We start from the raw sequence: 17,153 nt of genomic DNA on the forward strand, positions 1-17,153 counted from the left end.
TCGGGGCGCGTCATGCTTGGCCCTCTCTCCTGGAGGCGCTCAGTCAGACCGAGTGCTGACATGTGGCAAGACGCTCCTCGGGGCGCCTCTTGCTTGGACCTCTCTCCTGGGGAGGCGATCAGTCAGACCCAGTGTTGACATGTGTCAAGAGGCTCCTCGGGCGTTTCTTGCTTGGGCCTCTCTCCTGGAGGCGCTCAGTCAGACCCAGTGTTGACATGTGACAAGACGCTCCTCGGGGCGCGTCTTGCTTGGGCCTCTCTCCTGGAGGCGCTCAGTCAGACCCAGAGGTGACATGTGGCAAGACGCTCCTCGGGGCGCGTCTTGCTTGGGCCTCTCTCCTGGAGGCCCTCTGTCAGACCCAGTGTTGACATGTGGCAAGACGCTCCTCGGGGCGCGTCTTGCTTGGGCCTCTCTCCTGGAGGCGCTCAGTCAGACCCAGTGTTGACATGTGGCAAGACGCTCCTCGGGGCGCGTCTTGCTTGGGCCTCTCTCCTGGAGGCGCTCAGTCAGTCCTAGTGCTGACATGTGGCAAGACGCTCCTCGGAGCGCGTCTTGCTTGGGCTTCTCTCCTGGAGGCCCTCAGTCAGACCCTTCGTTGACATGTGGCAAGACGCTCCTCGGGACGCGTCTTGCTGGGGCTTCTCTCCTGGAGGCGCTCAGTCAGACCCAGTGTTGACATGTGACAAGACGCTCCTCGGGGCGCGTCTTGCTTGGGCCTCTCTCCTGGAGGCGCTCAGTCAGACCGAGTGCTGACATGAGGCAAGATGCTCCTCGGGGCGCATCTTGCATGGGCTTCTCTCCTGGAGGCCCTCAGTCAGACCCATTGTTGACATGTGGCAAGACGCTCCTCGGGGCGCATCTTGCTAGGGCCTCTCTCCTGGAGGTGCTCAGTCAGACCGAGTGCTGACAAGTGTTAAGACGCTCCTCGGGGCACGTCTTGCTGGGGCTTCTCTCCTGGAGGCCCTCAGTCAGACCCATTGTTGACATGTGGCAAGACGCTCCTCGGGGCACATCTTGCTTGGGCCTCTCTCCTGGAGGCGCTCAGTCAGACCGAGTGCTGACATGTGGCAAGACGCTCCTCGGGGCGCCTCTTGCTTGGGATTCTCTCCTGGAGGCCCTCAGTCAGACCCATTGTTGACATGTGGCAAGACGCTCCTCGGGGCACGTCTTGCTTGGGCCTCTCTCCTGGAGGCGCTCAGTCAGACCGAGTGCTGACATGTGGCAAGACGCTCCTCGGGGCGCGTGTTGCTTGGGCTTCTCTCCTGGAGGCCCTCAGTCAGTCCCATTGTTGGCATGTGGCAAGAGGCTCCTCAGGGCGTGTCTTGGTTGGGCCTCTCTCCTGGAGGCGCTCAGTCAGACCCAGTGGTGACATGTGGCAAGACGCTCCTCGGGGCGCGTATTGCTTGGGCCTCTCTCCTGGATGCCCTCTGTCAGACCGAGTGTTGACATGTGGCAAGACTCTCCTCGGGGCGCGTCTTGCTTCGGCTTTTCTCATGGAGGCCCTCAGTCAGACCCAGTGTTGACATGTGTCAAGACGCTCCTCGGGGCGTGTCTTGCTTGGGCCTCTCTCCTGGAGGCGCTCAGTCAGACCCAGTGTTGACATGTGGCAAGACGCTCCTCGGGGCGCGTCTTGCTTGGGCTACTCTCCTGGAGGCCCTCAGTCAGACCCATTGTTGACATGTGGCAAGACGCTCCTCGGGGCACGTCTTGCTTGGGCCTCTCTCCTGGAGGCGCTCAAACAGAACGAGTAGTGACATGTGGCAAGACGCTCCTCGGGGCGCTTCTTGCTTGGACCTCTCTCCCTGAGGCGCTCAGTCAGACTGAGTGCTGACATGTGGCAAGAAGCTCCTCGGGGAGCGTCTTGCTTGGGCTTCTCTCCCGGAGGCCCTCAGTAAGAACCATTGTTGACATGTGGCAAGACGCTCCTCGGGGCGCGTCTTGCTTGGGCTCTCTCCAGAAGAACCTCAATCAGACCCAGTGTTGACACGTGGCAAGACGCTCCTCGGGGCGCGTCTTGCTTGGGCCTCTCTCCTGGAGGAGCTCAGTCAGACTGAGTAGTGACATGTGGCCTGACGCTCCTCGGGGCGCGTGTTGCTTGGGCCTCTCTCCTGGAGGCGCTCAGTCAGACCAAGTGGTGACATGTGGCAAGACAATCCTCGGGGCGCGTCTTGCTTGGGCCTCTCTCCTGGAGGCCCTCTGTCAGACCCAGTGTTGACATGTGTCAAGACGCTCCTCGGGGCGCGTCTTGCTTTGGCCTCTCTCCTGGAGGCACTCAGTCAGACCGAGTGCTGACATAAGGCAAGAAGCTCCTCGGGGCGCGTCTTGCTTGGGCCTCTCTCCTGGAGGCGCTCAGTCAGACTGAGTAGTGACATGTGGCCTGACGCTCCTCGGGGCGCGTCTTGCTTTGGCCTCAATCCTGGAGGCGCTCAGTCAGACCCAGTGTTGACATGTGGCAAGACGCTCCTCAGGGCGCGTCTTGCTTGGGCCTCTCTCCTGGAGGTTCTCAGTCAGACCCAGTGTTGACATGTGGCAAGATGCTCCTCGGGGCGCGTCTTGCTGGGGCTTCTCTAATGGAGGCACTCAGTCAGACTCAGTGTTGACATGTGGCAAGACGCTCCTCGGGGCACGTCTTGCTTGGGCCTCTCTCCTGGAGACGCTCAGTCAGACCCAGTGTTGACATGTGGCAAGACGCTCCTCGGGGCACGTCTTGCTTGGGCCTCTCTCCTGGAGGCGCTCAGTCAGACCGAGTGCTGACATGTGGCAAGACGCTCCTCGGGGCGCGTGTTGCTTGGGCTTCTCTCCTGGAGGCCCTCAGTCAGTCCCATTGTTGATATGTGGCAAGATGCTCCTCGGGGCGCATCTTGCTTGGGCCTCTCCCCTTGAGGCCCTTTGTCAGACCCAGTGTTGACATGTGGCAAAACGCTCCTCCAGGCGCGTCTTGCTTGGGCCTCTCTCCTGGAGGCGCTCAGTCAGACCCAGTGTTGACATGTGGCAAGACGCTCCTCAGGGCGCGTCTTGCTTGGGCCTCTCTCCTGGGGAGGCGATCAGTCAGACCCAGTGTTGACATGTGTCAAGACGCTCCTCGGGTTTCTTGCTTGGGCCTCTCTCCTGGAGGCGCTCAGTCAGACCCAGTGTTGACATGTGACAAGACGCTCCTCGGGGCGCGTCTTGCTTGGGCCTCTCTCCTGGAGGTGCTCAGTCAGACCCAGAGGTGACATGTGGCAAGACGCTCCTCGGGGCGCGTCTTGCTTGGGCCTCTCTCCTGGAGAAGCTCAGTCAGACCCAGTGTTGACATGTGGCAAGACGCTCCTCGGGCCACGTCTTGCTTGGGCCTCTCTCCTGGAGGCGCTCAGTCAGACCGAGTGCTGACATGTGGCAAGATGCTCCTTGGGGCGCGTCTTGCTTGGCCTTCTCTCCTGGAGGCCCTCAGTCAGACCCATTGTTGACATGTGGCAAGACGCTCCTCGGGGCGCGTCATGCTTGGCCCTCTCTCCTGGAGGCGCTCAGTCAGACCGAGTGCTGACATGTGGCAAGACGCTCCTCGGGGCGCCTCTTGCTTGGACCTCTCTCCTGGGGAGGCGATCAGTCAGACCCAGTGTTGACATGTGTCAAGAGGCTCCTCGGGCGTTTCTTGCTTGGGCCTCTCTCCTGGAGGCGCTCAGTCAGACCCAGTGTTGACATGTGGCAAGACGCTCCTCGGGGCGCGTCTTGCTTGGGCCTTTCTCCTGGAGGCGCTCAGTCCGACCTAGTGCTGACATGTGGCAAGACGCTCCTCGGGGCGCGTCTTGCTTGGGCTTCTCTCCTGGAGGCCCTCAGTCAGAACCTTCGTTGACATGTGGCAAGACGCTCCTCTGGGCGCGTCATGCTTGGCCCTCTCTCCTGGAGGCGCTCAGTCAGACCGAGTGCTGACATGTGGCAAGACGCTCCTCGGGGCGCCTCTTGCTTGGGATTCTCTCCTGGAGGCCCTCAGTCAGACCCATTGTTGACATGTGGCAAGACGCTCCTCGGGGCACATCTTGCTTGGGCCTCTCTCCTGGAGGCGCTCAGTCAGACCGAGTGCTGACATGTGGCAAGACGCTCCTCGGGGCATGTCTTGCTGGGGCTTCTCTCCTGGAGGCGCTCAGTCAGACCCAGTGTTGACATGTGACAAGACGCTCCTCGGGGCGCGTCTTGCTTGGGCCTCTCTCCTGGAGGCGCTCAGTCAGACCCAGAGGTGACATGTGGCAAGACGCTCCTCGGGGCGCGTCTTGCTTGGGCCTCTCTCCTGGAGGCCCTCTGTCAGACCCAGTGTTGACATGTGGCAAGACGCTCCTCGGGGCGCGTCTTGCTTGGGCCTCTCTCCTGGAGGCGCTCAGTCAGACCCAGTGTTGACATGTGGCAAGACGCTCCTCGGGGCGCGTCTTGCTTGGGCCTCTCTCCTGGAGGCGCTCAGTCAGTCCTAGTGCTGACATGTGGCAAGACGCTCCTCGGAGCGCGTCTTGCTTGGGCTTCTCTCCTGGAGGCCCTCAGTCAGACCCTTCGTTGACATGTGGCAAGACGCTCCTCGGGACGCGTCTTGCTGGGGTTTCTCTCCTGGAGGCGCTCAGTCAGACCCAGTGTTGACATGTGACAAGACGCTCCTCGGGGCGCGTCTTGCTTGGGCCTCTCTCCTGGAGGCGCTCAGTCAGACCGAGTGCTGACATGAGGCAAGATGCTCCTCGGGGCGCATCTTGCATGGGCTTCTCTCCTGGAGGCCCTCAGTCAGACCCATTGTTGACATGTGGCAAGACGCTCCTCGGGGCGCATCTTGCTAGGGCCTCTCTCCTGGAGGTGCTCAGTCAGACCGAGTGCTGACAAGTGGCAAGACGCTCCTCGGGGCACGTCTTGCTGGGGCTTCTCTCCTGGAGGCGCTCAGTCAGACCCAGTTTTGACATGTGACAAGACGCTCCTCGGGGCGCGTCTTACTTCGGCCTCTCTCCTGGAGGCGCTCAGTCAGACCCAGAGGTGACATGTGGCAAGACGCTCCTCGGGGCACGTCTTGCTTGGGCCTCTCTCCTGGAGGCCCTCTGTCAGACCCAGTGTTAACATGTGGTAAGGACACGATCACGCCGACCCTATTGTTAGAGAACCTGCTGAGTTCGTCGAACAAGTAGACGCCGGATTGGGCGCGGGCACGCGCTTGTTTTAGAGGCGTTATCGCGCAGCCTCTACCCTGCACGACCGCTCATGGCCGCACTGGCTATATTTATCTTTATTTGTTTCACACACACACACACACACACACACACACACACACACACACACACACACACACACACACACACACACACACACACACACACACACATGTCAGACCTGATCAGACCTTCCGAACACATGACCATTAGTTGTTGTGCGGCCGAGAGTATCGCGATCATACTGTTGAGATGTGTACAAAGCGCGTACACGCCAGCCTTCCACGTTTCCAAAGTTTCCAGCAGTCTAGAGGGACTTGTTTTAGCGCTACGGCTGTGCTGAATTTGCGTTGAGTAGACACAACGGCTTCGACCTCGCTTAGGATCTGTGGGCTCATGTACTCGTGGTAGGCCAAGACGTGTATAGTCGAGCGCGGTGATGCCCCGAACACTTGACCCGGTTTTGTTGTGGCGATATGCGTGTCCAGTAACGCGGCAAAGTCCGCGTGTCTAGCGTGTATTGATTTTACAGCTCGCTCATACCCCAACAGTACGGTCCGTAGAAGTTCGTTCACTTGTTTCCATGCGCTCGTGGAACACAGGACATCGCAACCTCTGTGATACTCAAGTAAAGCGTCACACACCAGCTGCTTGCACGTTGGAAATACAATCGGTAGTAACTTCTTACTCTACTCTATGTTGAACTCGTATAGTATGTATATGGGCGGTTGCGGCGATTTGCGCATTTTCTATCTACCCTCCGCTAATATGACTCTGTGGTCTGTCTCCTGAGATGGTGCGGTTGGAACTTGCGAGAGTGCACTATCGACGGTCGGTGTTTCCATTTCGTCAACTGTGCCATTTTCAGCCGCTGGATAACGGCCGTCGACGGTCGATGCGAGACACCAACATAACGTTAGACCGTGACCCTCATGCCAGTTTTCTGTAGTACTGGTTGTAGTTTCTGGTGCACACTCGATACGCCATTAAGATCACAATTACGTTGATTAATAAATCCAGTGTTGTAGTGACTGCAGCCAGCGCCGTCGCGCAACTCGTGTCGGTGTTATCTCTCGATACTTTCATTCGTATCCGAGCGTATGCAGAATCTACGGATCTGGTGAAATTGCTTGTCACTAGCTTGCGCACGTGTGATATGGCACTTTGCGCGAGACTCACACAACCTGCAGTGGCGACCGTCGCGTCAGTGCAAAGTTTTTCCGATATATCGCTCGCAACATCGTTTGTCATTTGCTGTACACTGCGCACACTGGCTGCGAGGTCGCGGAGAGGGTCTACGTTACGAGTTGTGTAATATCCGCTGACTTGCCGGTTCAATTCTGGTGGCGCTGACCCAAACGAGAACGCTTTTAAGGCGCATGTCGTGGTAACTCTGGTAGCGCCGTGGTTGACGAGGACGATCATCTTTAGCAATAGTTCATCTCGAAACGCAACGATGGTGAGGGTGACGGGTTGGCCGGTTCTGCCTTCAGGCCACTCGGTTGCCGCTAGATTGCCCAATGCCACACACGCAGACGAACCCTGTACACACTCAATGACCCGTGTGCAATCGTTGATTTCTGCTAGTACGTTTGCTAGTTCTACGTGCTTCCACAGATCGGGCGTGGGCACGCGCTTGTTTTAGAGGCGTTTTTGCGCAGCCTCTACCCTGCACGACCGCTCGTGGCCGCACTAGCTATATTTATCTTTATTTGTTTCACACACACACACACACACACACACACACACACACACACACACACACACACACACACACACACACACACACACACACACACACACACACACACACACACACACAGGCCCTTGCGTGCAAACCCCGGTCAGGCCTGCAGTGTACACATCAGAGACATGATGTTCTTTCACGGAACTGAGGTTGTTCATTACTAAATGACTTTTACAGGAATTTTGTTATTATACTATTCAACAGGTTGATCATAATAATGTGTATTAAACCCACAACCTAGCACTGAGGACAGAGGGACTTTATTTAAATTAGTACTTAATGGAAACGATACATAATGATACATAAGAGCCATGTCATACATTCAGCCTAGGAATAGTAGCATTGTGCACTATTAAAAATATACACATCAATTGCTCGAATCCCATTGTTGCAAAGTAAAACTCTAATAAAACTCTAGTCTGACATCAACAGAGAAGACTTAGTGTATGTACTACAAATACAGCATTAGGATTTCGAGTGGACCGTGCACCTTGTGAACCATCAGAGGCTTATGACGCAACATATCTTCCAGTTGCTATTAGACAAGTTATAATTCTCGACCATTTTTCGGAACTGGTTTCTTGGGTCCGTGAGTAAATGCCAAATGAGATGATAGTCCTTAAGTAAGTTCCTGGCGATCCCATGTCACGCTCTTGCCCATCAGCCGGTGAACGCTGAGACAGAACTTGATGAGAGCGATGTATTTTTTAAGTGCTCCGAATGTACTTCTAACAAGCGTGCGATTCACTTCGTGAGTAAACCGCAGCTGCAGCTGATTCAAACAGTCGAGCCAACTTTCTACATCACAATATGCGTTTTGTAGTTAGTCGAGTTGCCTTTTGTGTGGCGCATGCACGGGTTGTTAGCGTCCAGCTCCCAGCTTAGAGAGTCCTGTATTGACACAGACGTCAATATATCTCGATGTCATGCAACACACAAAGTCTGTCGCATACAGGTGGGTTAACACATGTACGATACCTTTTGTGTGGCGCATGCACGGGTCGTTAGCGTCCAGCTCCCGGCTTATAGAGAGTCCTGTATTGACACAGACGTCAATACATCTCGATGTCATGCAACACACAAAGTCTGTCGCATACAGGTGGGTTAACACACATGTACAACGTGTGCGATGGCGCGCCCGTTTACAATGGGACACGACGATGATCATTGTTAACCAAACTCTTGTTTCTCACGACAGGTGGTAGCGTTGTCTCCTGCACCTGGTATTCGTGCACAGAGGGTGCTGTAATGTGCTCATCATAGTCGCGATCGTTGTCACTCGAATCCGTGTTTCTCACGACAGGTGGTAGAGTTGTCTCCTGCATGTTGTCTTCGCGTGCGGCAAGCGTTGTGCTGTGCTCGTTATAATGGTTGTCTTCGTACAAAGGGGGTGTTGAATACTCCTTCGCGAGTAGTCTAGGAGGTGGTGAGATGGGACGTATCTCAGAGGCGTTATGTGAGCGTACCACCATGGCCTGAGCAACTGTGACTACTGAGAGTACACCCAGTACAGACAGCGAGATCATTTTTTTTCTTGGGTGTTGTACGTGTGGGTACAGCCGCTTTAATGGCAGTGGGAGCAAGTGGGCAAATGTATTTATAGGTCACTAGCAGAAACTACGGCACGTGGTCAGAGTGTTATCATAACCACCGTAGCTCTTGTCATAATTTAATATACATAGAAATCAGAAACGGGCATGTCAGGATAGACATCGCGAGTGATAATGCAGCCAGTATCTGTGTGCGCTTGAGAGCACCTTGTTGTTCTACTGTGGTGCCCATGCCGCCGGGTCTGTAAATGTCATCGACCTTCTTTATATACGCATACGCTAAACACCGTATATTCTCTATGGATTTGAACACGTCCTTTGTTTTGCGTAACGCTTGAGCTGTCTCGAGCTTGATGTTGTGAGTGTACGCCAGTGTTTCGCGTGCACCGAGGTCCGATAGGGCGTGCGCTACAACTATTAACCTTGGTTTGGGAGTGTGGCGAAACGCTCGCTCCGCTGTAATGGGCGGATGCAATGTTATCACCTGGTACGTTTCGTTAGTCGGGTCGTAACACACCGGTCCGTGACACGGACCGTCACATTGTATGGGGCACAGTAAGGACAACACGCCGCCGACCGTGACTTCGCACTCGACCGCGGTGGTGTTGTCGATTTGCAAAGGAGCACATATGCCTCTCCAGTCGCAATGAGGCACATTGTAGTCGATGCGACCGTCGGTCACCATAGCTTTCGTCAGCCAACACACTCGATTGCCCTTCGAAACATCGGCGATCAACGTGAGCGTAGAGGTCGTCGTCGCTTTATTGTACGCCAGGATGTCTGTGTGTGAGTGCACGCTCGACGTGGATTGACAACCGGTCATGTCAGACCTGATCAGACCTTCCGAACACATGACCATTAGTTGTTGTGCGGCTGAGAGTATCGCGATCATACCGTTGAGATGTGTAGAAAGTCCGTACACGCCAGCCTTCCACGTTTCCAAAGTTTCCAGCAGTCTAGAGGGACTTGTCTTAGCTCGCACGGCAGTGCTGAATTTGCGTTGTGTAGACACAATGGCTTCGACCTCGCTTAGGATCTGTGGGCTCATGTACTCGTGGTAGGCCAAGACGTGTATAGTCGAGCGCGGTGACGCCCCGAACACTTGACCCGGTTTTGTTGTGGCGATATGCGTGTCCAGTAACGCGGCAAAGTCCGCGTGTCTAGCGTGTATTGATTTTACAGCTCGCTCATACCCCAACAGTACGGTCCGTAGAAGTTCGTTCACTTGTTTCCATGCGCTCGTGGAACACAGGACATCGCAACCTCTGTGATACTCAAGTAAAGCGTCACACACCAGCTGCTTGCACTTTGGAAATACAATCGGTAGTAACTTCTTACTCCACTCTATGTTGAACTCGTATAGTATGTATATGGGCGGTTGCGGCGGTTTGCGCATTTTCTATCTACCCTCCGCTAATATGACTCTGTGGTCTGTCTCCTGAGATGGTGCGGTTGGAACTTAAGAGAGCGCTATCGACGGTCGGCGTTTCCATTTCGTAAACTGTGCCATTTTCAGCCGCTGGCAAACGGCCGTCGACGGTCGATGCGAGACACCAACATAACGTTAGACCGCGACCCTCATGCCAGTTTTCTGTAGTACTGGTTGTAGTTTCTGGTGCACACTCGAAACGCCATTACGATCACAATTACGTTGATTAATAAATCCAGTGTTGTAGCGACTGCAGCCAGCGCCGTCGCGCAACTCGTGTCGGTGTTATCTCTCGATACTTTCATTCGTATCCGAGCGTATGCAGAATCTACAGATCTGGTGAAGTTGCTTGTCACTAGCTTGCGCATGTTTGATATGGAACTTTGCGCGAGACTCACACAACCTGCAGTGGCGACCGTCGCGTTAGTGCAAAGTTTTTCCGATATATCGCTCGCAACATCGTTTGTCATTTGCTGTACACTGCGCACACTGGCCGCGAGGTCGCAGAGAGGGTCTTCGTTACGAGCTACTCTGGTAGCGCCGTGGTTGATGAGGACGATCATCTTTAGCAATAGTTCATCTCGAAGCGCAACGATGGTGAGGGCGACGGGTTGGCCGGTTCCGCCTTCAGGCCACTCGGTTGCCGCTAGATTGCCCAATGCCACACACGCAGACGAACCCTGTACACACTCAAAGACCCGTGTGCGATCGTTGATTTCTGCTAGTACGTTTGCTAGTTCTACGTGCTTCCACGGATCGGACGTGGGCACGCGCTTGTTTTAGATGCGTTTTCGAGCAGCCTCTACCCTGCACGACCGCTCGTGGCCGCACTAGCTATATTTATCTTTATTTGTTTCACACACACACACACACACACACACACACACACACACACACACACACACACACACACACACACACACACACACACACACACACACACACACACACACACACACACACACACAGGCCCTTGCGTGCAAACCCCGGTCAGGCCTGCAGTGTACACATCAGAGACATGATGTTCTTTCACGGAACTGAGGTTGTTCATTACTAAATGACTTTTACAGGAATATTGTTATTATACTATTCAACAGGTTGATCATAATAATGTGTATTAAACCCACAACCTAGCACTGAGGACAGAGGGACTTTATTTAAATTAGTACTTAATGGAAACGATACATAATGATACATAAGAGCCATGTCATACATTCAGCCTAGGAATAGTAGCATTGTGCACTATTAAAAATATACACATCAATTGCTCGAATCCCATTGTTGCAAAGTAAAACTCTAATAAAACTCTAGTCTGACATCAACAGAGAAGAGTTAGTGTATGTACTACAAATACAGCATTAGGATTTCGAGTGGACCGTGCACCTTGTGAACCATCAGAGGCTTATGACGCAACATATCTTCCAGTTGCTATTAGACAAGTTATAATTCTCGACCATTTTTCGGAACTGGTTTCTTGGGTCCGTGAGTAAATGCCAAATGAGATGATAGTCCTTAAGTAAGTTCCTGGCGATCCCATGTCACGCTCTTGCCCATCAGCCGGTGAACGCTGAGACAGAACTCGATGAGAGCGATGTATTTTTTAAGTGCTCCGAATGTACTTCTAACAAGCGTGCGATTCACTTCGTGAGTAAACCGCAGCTGCAGCTGATTCAAACAGTCGAGCCAACTTTCTACATCACAATATGCGTTTTGTAGTTAGTCGAGTTACCTTTTGTGTGGCGCATGCACGGGTTGTTAGCGTCCAGCTCCCAGCTTAGAGAGTCCTGTATTGACACAGACGTCAATACATCTCGATGTCATGCAACACACAAAGTCTGTCGCATACAGGTGGGTTAACACATGTACGATACCTTTTGTGTGGCGCATGCACGGGTCGTTAGCGTCCAGCTCCCGGCTTAAAGAGAGTCCTGTATTGACACAGACGTCAATACATCTCGATGTCATGCAACACACAAAGTCTGTCGCATACAGGTGGGTTAACACACATGTACAACGTGTGCGATGGCGCGCCCGTTTACAATGGGACACGACGATGATCATTGTTAACCAAACTCTTGTTTCTCACGACAGGTGGTAGCGTTGTCTCCTGCACCTGGTCTTCGTGCACAGAGGGTGCTGTAATGTGCTCGTCATAGTCGCGATCGTTGTCACTCGAATCCGTGTTTCTCACGACAGGTGGTAGCGTTGTCTCCTGCATGTTGTCTTCGCGTGCGGCAAGCGTTGTGCTGTGCTCGTTATAATGGTTGTCTTCGTACAAAGGGGGTGTTGAATACTCCTTCGCGAGTAGTCTAGGAGGTGCTGTGATGGGACGTATCTCAGAGGCGTTATGTGAGCGTACCACCATGGCCTGAGCAACTGCGACTACTGAGAGTACACCCAGTACAGACAGCGAGATCATTTTTTTTCTTGGGTGTTGTACGTGTGGGTACAGCCGCTTTAATGGCAGTGGGAGCAAGTGGGCAAATGTATTTATAGGTCACTAGCAGAAACTAAGCCACGTGGTCATAGTGTAATCGTAACCACCTAAAGTAGCTCTAGTCATAATTTGATATACATAGAAATCAGAAACGGGCATGTCAGGATAGACATCGCGAGTGATAATGCGGCCAGTATCTGTGTGCGCTTGAGAGCACCTTGTTGTTCTACTGTGGTGCCCACGCCGCCGGGTCTGTAAATGTCATCGACCTTCTTTATATACGCATACGCTAAAGACCGTATATTCTCTATGGATTTGAACACGTCCTTTGTTTCGCGTAAGGCTTGAGCTGTCTCGAGCGTGATGTTGTGAGTGTACGCCAGTGTTTCGCGTGCACCGAGGTCCGAGATGGGCGTGCGCTACAAATATTAACCTTGGTTTGGGAGTGTGGCGAAACGCTCGCTCCGCTGTAATGGGCAGATGCAATGTTATCACCTGGTACGTTTCGTTAGTCGGGTCGTAACACACCGGTCCGTGACACGGACCGTCACATTGTATGGGTCACAGTAAGGACAACACGCCGCCGACCGTGACTTCGCACTCGACCGCTGTGGTGTTGTCGATTTGCAAAGGATCACATACGCCTCTCGGGTCGCAATGAGGCACATTGCAACAATGGGCCTGACTGAGCGCCTCCAGGAGAGAGGCCCAAGCAAGAAGCGCCCCGAGGAGCGTCTTGCCACATGTGAACACTGGGTCTGACTGAGCGCCTCCAGGAGAGAGGCCCAAGCAAGACGCGCCCCGAGGAGCATCTTGCCACATGTCAACACTGGGTGTGACTGAGAACCTCCAGGAGAGAGTCCCAAGCAAGACGCGCCCCGAGGAGCGTCTTGCCACAGGTCAACACTGGGTCTGACTGAGGGCCTCCAGGAGAGAAGCCCAATCAAGACGCGCCCCGAGGAGCGTCTTGCCACATGTCACCTCTGGGTCTGACTGAGCACCTCCAGGAGATAGGCCCAAGCAAGACGCGCCCCGAGGAGCGTCTTGTCACATGTCAACACTGGGTCTGACTGAGCGCCTCCGGGAGAGAGGCCCAAGCAAGAAACGCCCGAGGAGCGTCTTGACACATGTCAACACTAGGTCTGACTGATCGCCTCCCCAGGAGAGAGGCCCCAGCAATACGCACCCCGGGGAGCGTCTTGCCACATGTCAGCACTCATTCTGACTGAGCACCTCCAGGAGAGAGGCCCAAGCAAGACGCGCCCCAAGGAGCGTCTTGCCACATGTCAACACTGGGTCTGACTGAGCGCTGCCAGGAGAGAGGCCCAAGCAAGACGCGCCCGGAGGAGAGTTTTGCCACATGTAAACACTGGGTCTGACAGAGGGCCTCAAGGAGAGAGGCCCAAGCAAGATGCGCCCCGAGGAGCATCTTGCCACATGTCAACAATGGGTCTTACTGAGTGCCTCCAGGAGAGAAGCCCAAGCAAGACGCGCCCCGAGGAGCGTCTTGCCACATGTCAGAACTCGGTCTGACTGAGCGCCTCCAGGAGAGAGGCCCAAGCAAGACGTGCCCCGAGGAGCGTCTTGCCACATGTCAACAATGGGTCTGACTGAGCGCCTCCAGGAGAGAGGCCCAAGCAAGAAGCGCCCCGAGGAGCATCTTGCCACATGTGAACACTGGGTCTGACTGAGCGCCTCCAGGAGAGAGGCCCAAGCAAGACGCGCCCCGAGGAGCATCTTGCCACATGTCAACACTGGGTGTGACTGAGAACCTCCAGGAGAGAGGCCCAAGCAAGACGCGCCCCGAGGAGCGTCTTGCCACATGTCAACACTGGGTCTGACTGAGCGCCTCCAGGAGAGAGGCCCAAGCAAGACGCGCCCCGATGAGCGTCTTGTCACATGTCACTACTGGGTCTGACTGAGCGCCTCCAGGAGAGAGGCCCAAGCAAGACGTGTCCCGAGGAGCGTCTTGCCACATGTCACCACTGGGTCTCACTGAGCGCCTCCAGGAGAGAGGCCCAAGCAAGAAGCGCCCCGAGGAGCGTCTTGCCACGTGTCAACACTGGGTCTGATTGAGGGCCTTCTGGAGAGAGGCCCAAGCAAAACGCGCCCCGAGGAGCGTCTTGCCACATGTCAACACTGGGTCTGACAGAGGGCATCCAGGAGAGAGGCCCAAGCAATACGCGCCCCGAGGAGCGTCTTGCCACATGTCACCACTGGGTCTGACTGAGCGCTCCAGGAGAGAGGCCCAAGCAAGAAGCGCCCCGAGGAGCGTCTTGCCACGTGTCAACACTGGGTCTGATTGAGGGCCTTCTGGAGAGAGGCCCAAGCAAGACGCGCCCCGAGGAGCGTCTTGCCACATGTCAACAATGGGTCTGACTGAGGGCCTCCAGGAGAGAAGCCCAAGCAAGACACGCCCCGAGGAGCTTCTTGCCACATGTCAGCACTCGGTCTGACTGAGCGCCTCCAGGAGAGAGGCCAAAGCAAGACGCGCCCCGAGGAGCGTCTTGACACATGTCAACACTGGGTCTGACAGAGGGCCTCCATGAGAGAGGCCCAAGCAAGACGCGCCCCGAGGAGTTTCTTGCCACATGTCAACACTGGGTCTGACTGAGCGCCTCCAGGAGAGAGGCCCAAGCAAGAAGCGCCCCGAGGAGCGTCTTGCCACGTGTCAACACTGGGTCTGACTTAGCGCCTCCAGGAGAGAGGCCCAAGCAAGATGCGCCCCGAGGAGCGTCTTGACACGTGTCACCACTGGGTCTGAATGAGCTCCTCCAGGAGACAGGCCCAAGCAAGACGCGCCCCGAGGAGCGTCTTGCCACGTGCCACCACTGGGTCTGATTGAGCACCTCCAGGAGAGAGGTCCCAGCAAGACGCGCCCTGAGGAGCATCTTGCCTTATGTCAGCACTCGGTCTGACTGAGCGCCTCCAGGAGAGAGGCCCAAATAGACGCGCCCAGAGGAGCGTCTTGCCACATGTCAGCACTCGGTCTGACTGAGCGCCTCCAGGAGAGAGGCCCGAGGAGCGTCTTGCCACATGTCACCTCTGGGTCTGACTGAGCGCCTCCAGGGGAGAGGCCCAAGCAAGAAACGCCCGAGGAGCGTCTTGACACATGTCAACACTGGGTCTGACTGAGCGCCTCCAGGAGAGAGGCCCAAGCAAGACGCGCCCCGAGGAGCGTCTTGCCACATGTCAACACTGGGTCTGACTGAGTGCCTCCATGAGAGAAGCCCCAGCAAGACGCGCCCCTAGGAGCGTCTTGTCACATGTCACTACTCGGTCTGACTGAGCGCCTCCAGGAGAGAGGCCCAAGCAAGACGTGCCCCGAGGAGCGTCTTGTCACATGTCAACAATGGGTCTGACTGAGGGCCTCCAGGAGAGAAGCCCAAGCAAGAAGCGCCCCGAGGAGCGTCTTGCCACATGTAAACACTGGGTCTGACTGAGCGCCTCCAGGAGAGAAGCCCAAGCAAGACACGCCCCGAGGAGCGTCTTGACACATGTCAACACTGGGTCTGACTGAGGGCCTCCATGTGAGAAGCCCAAGCAAGACGCGCCCCGAGGAGAGTCTTGCCACATGTCAACACTGGGTCTGACAGAGGGCATCCAGGAGAGAGGCCCAAGCAATACGCGCCCCGAGGAGCGTCTTGCCACATGTCAACAATGGGTCTGACTGAGGGCCTCCAGGAGAGAAGCCCAAGGAAGACGCGCCCCGAGGAGCTTCTTGCCACATGTCAGCACTCGGTCTGACTGAGCGCCTCCAGGAGAGAGGCCAAAGCAAGATGTGCCCCGAGGAGCGTCTTGACACATGTCAACACTGGGTCTGACAGAGGGCCTCCATGAGAGAGGCCCAAGCAAGATGCGCCCCGAGAAGTGTCTTGCCACATGTCAACACTGGGTCTGACTGAGAGCCTCCAGGAGAGAGGCCCAAGCAAGACGCGCCCCGAGGAGCGTCTTGTCACATGTCAACACTGGGTCTGACTGAGCGCCTCCAGGAGAGAAGCCCCAGCAAGACGTGCCCCGAGGAGCGTCTTGCCACATGTCAGCACTCGGTATGACTGAGCACCTCCAGGAGAGAGGCCCAAGCAAGATGCGCCCCGAGGAGCATCTTGCCACATGTCAACACTGGGTTTGACAGAGGGCCTCCAGGAGAGAGGCCCAAGCAAGACGCGCCCCGAGGAGCGTCTTGCCACATGTCACCTCTGGGTCTGACTGAGCGCCTCCAGGAGAGATGCCCAAGAAAGACGCGCCCCGAGGAGCGTCTTGTCACATGTCAACACTGGGTCTGACTGAGCGCCTCCAGGAGAGAAGCCCCAGCAAGACGTGCCCCGAGGAGCGTCTTGCCACATGTCAGCACTCGGTCTGACTGAGCGCCTCCAGGAGAGAGGCCCAAGCAAGATGCACCCGGAGGAGCGTCTTGCCACATGTCAACAATGGGTCTGAGTGAGGGCCTCCAGGAGAGAAGCCCAAGCAAGATGCGCCCCGAGGAGCGTCTTGCCACATGTCAGCACTCGGTCTGACTGAGCGCCTCCAGGAGAGAGGGCCAAGCAAGACGCGCCCCGAGGAGCGTCTTGCCACATGTCAACGAAGGGTCTGACTGAGGGCCTCCAGGAGAGAAGCCCAAGCAAGAAACGCCCGAGGAGCGTCTTGACACATGTCAACACTGGGTCTGACTGATCGCCTCCCCAGGAGAGAGGCCCAAGCAAGACGCGCCCCAAGGAGCGTCTTGCCACATGTCAACACTGGGTCTGACTGAACGCCTCCAGGTGAGAGGCCCAAGCAAGACGCGCCCGGAGGAGCGTCTTGCCACATGTCAACACTGGGTCTGACTGAGCGCCTC

This window comes from Nothobranchius furzeri, chromosome 2, assembly GCF_043380555.1.
Source record: "Nothobranchius furzeri strain GRZ-AD chromosome 2, NfurGRZ-RIMD1, whole genome shotgun sequence".
Classification (NCBI taxonomy): Eukaryota; Metazoa; Chordata; class Actinopteri; order Cyprinodontiformes; family Nothobranchiidae; genus Nothobranchius; species Nothobranchius furzeri.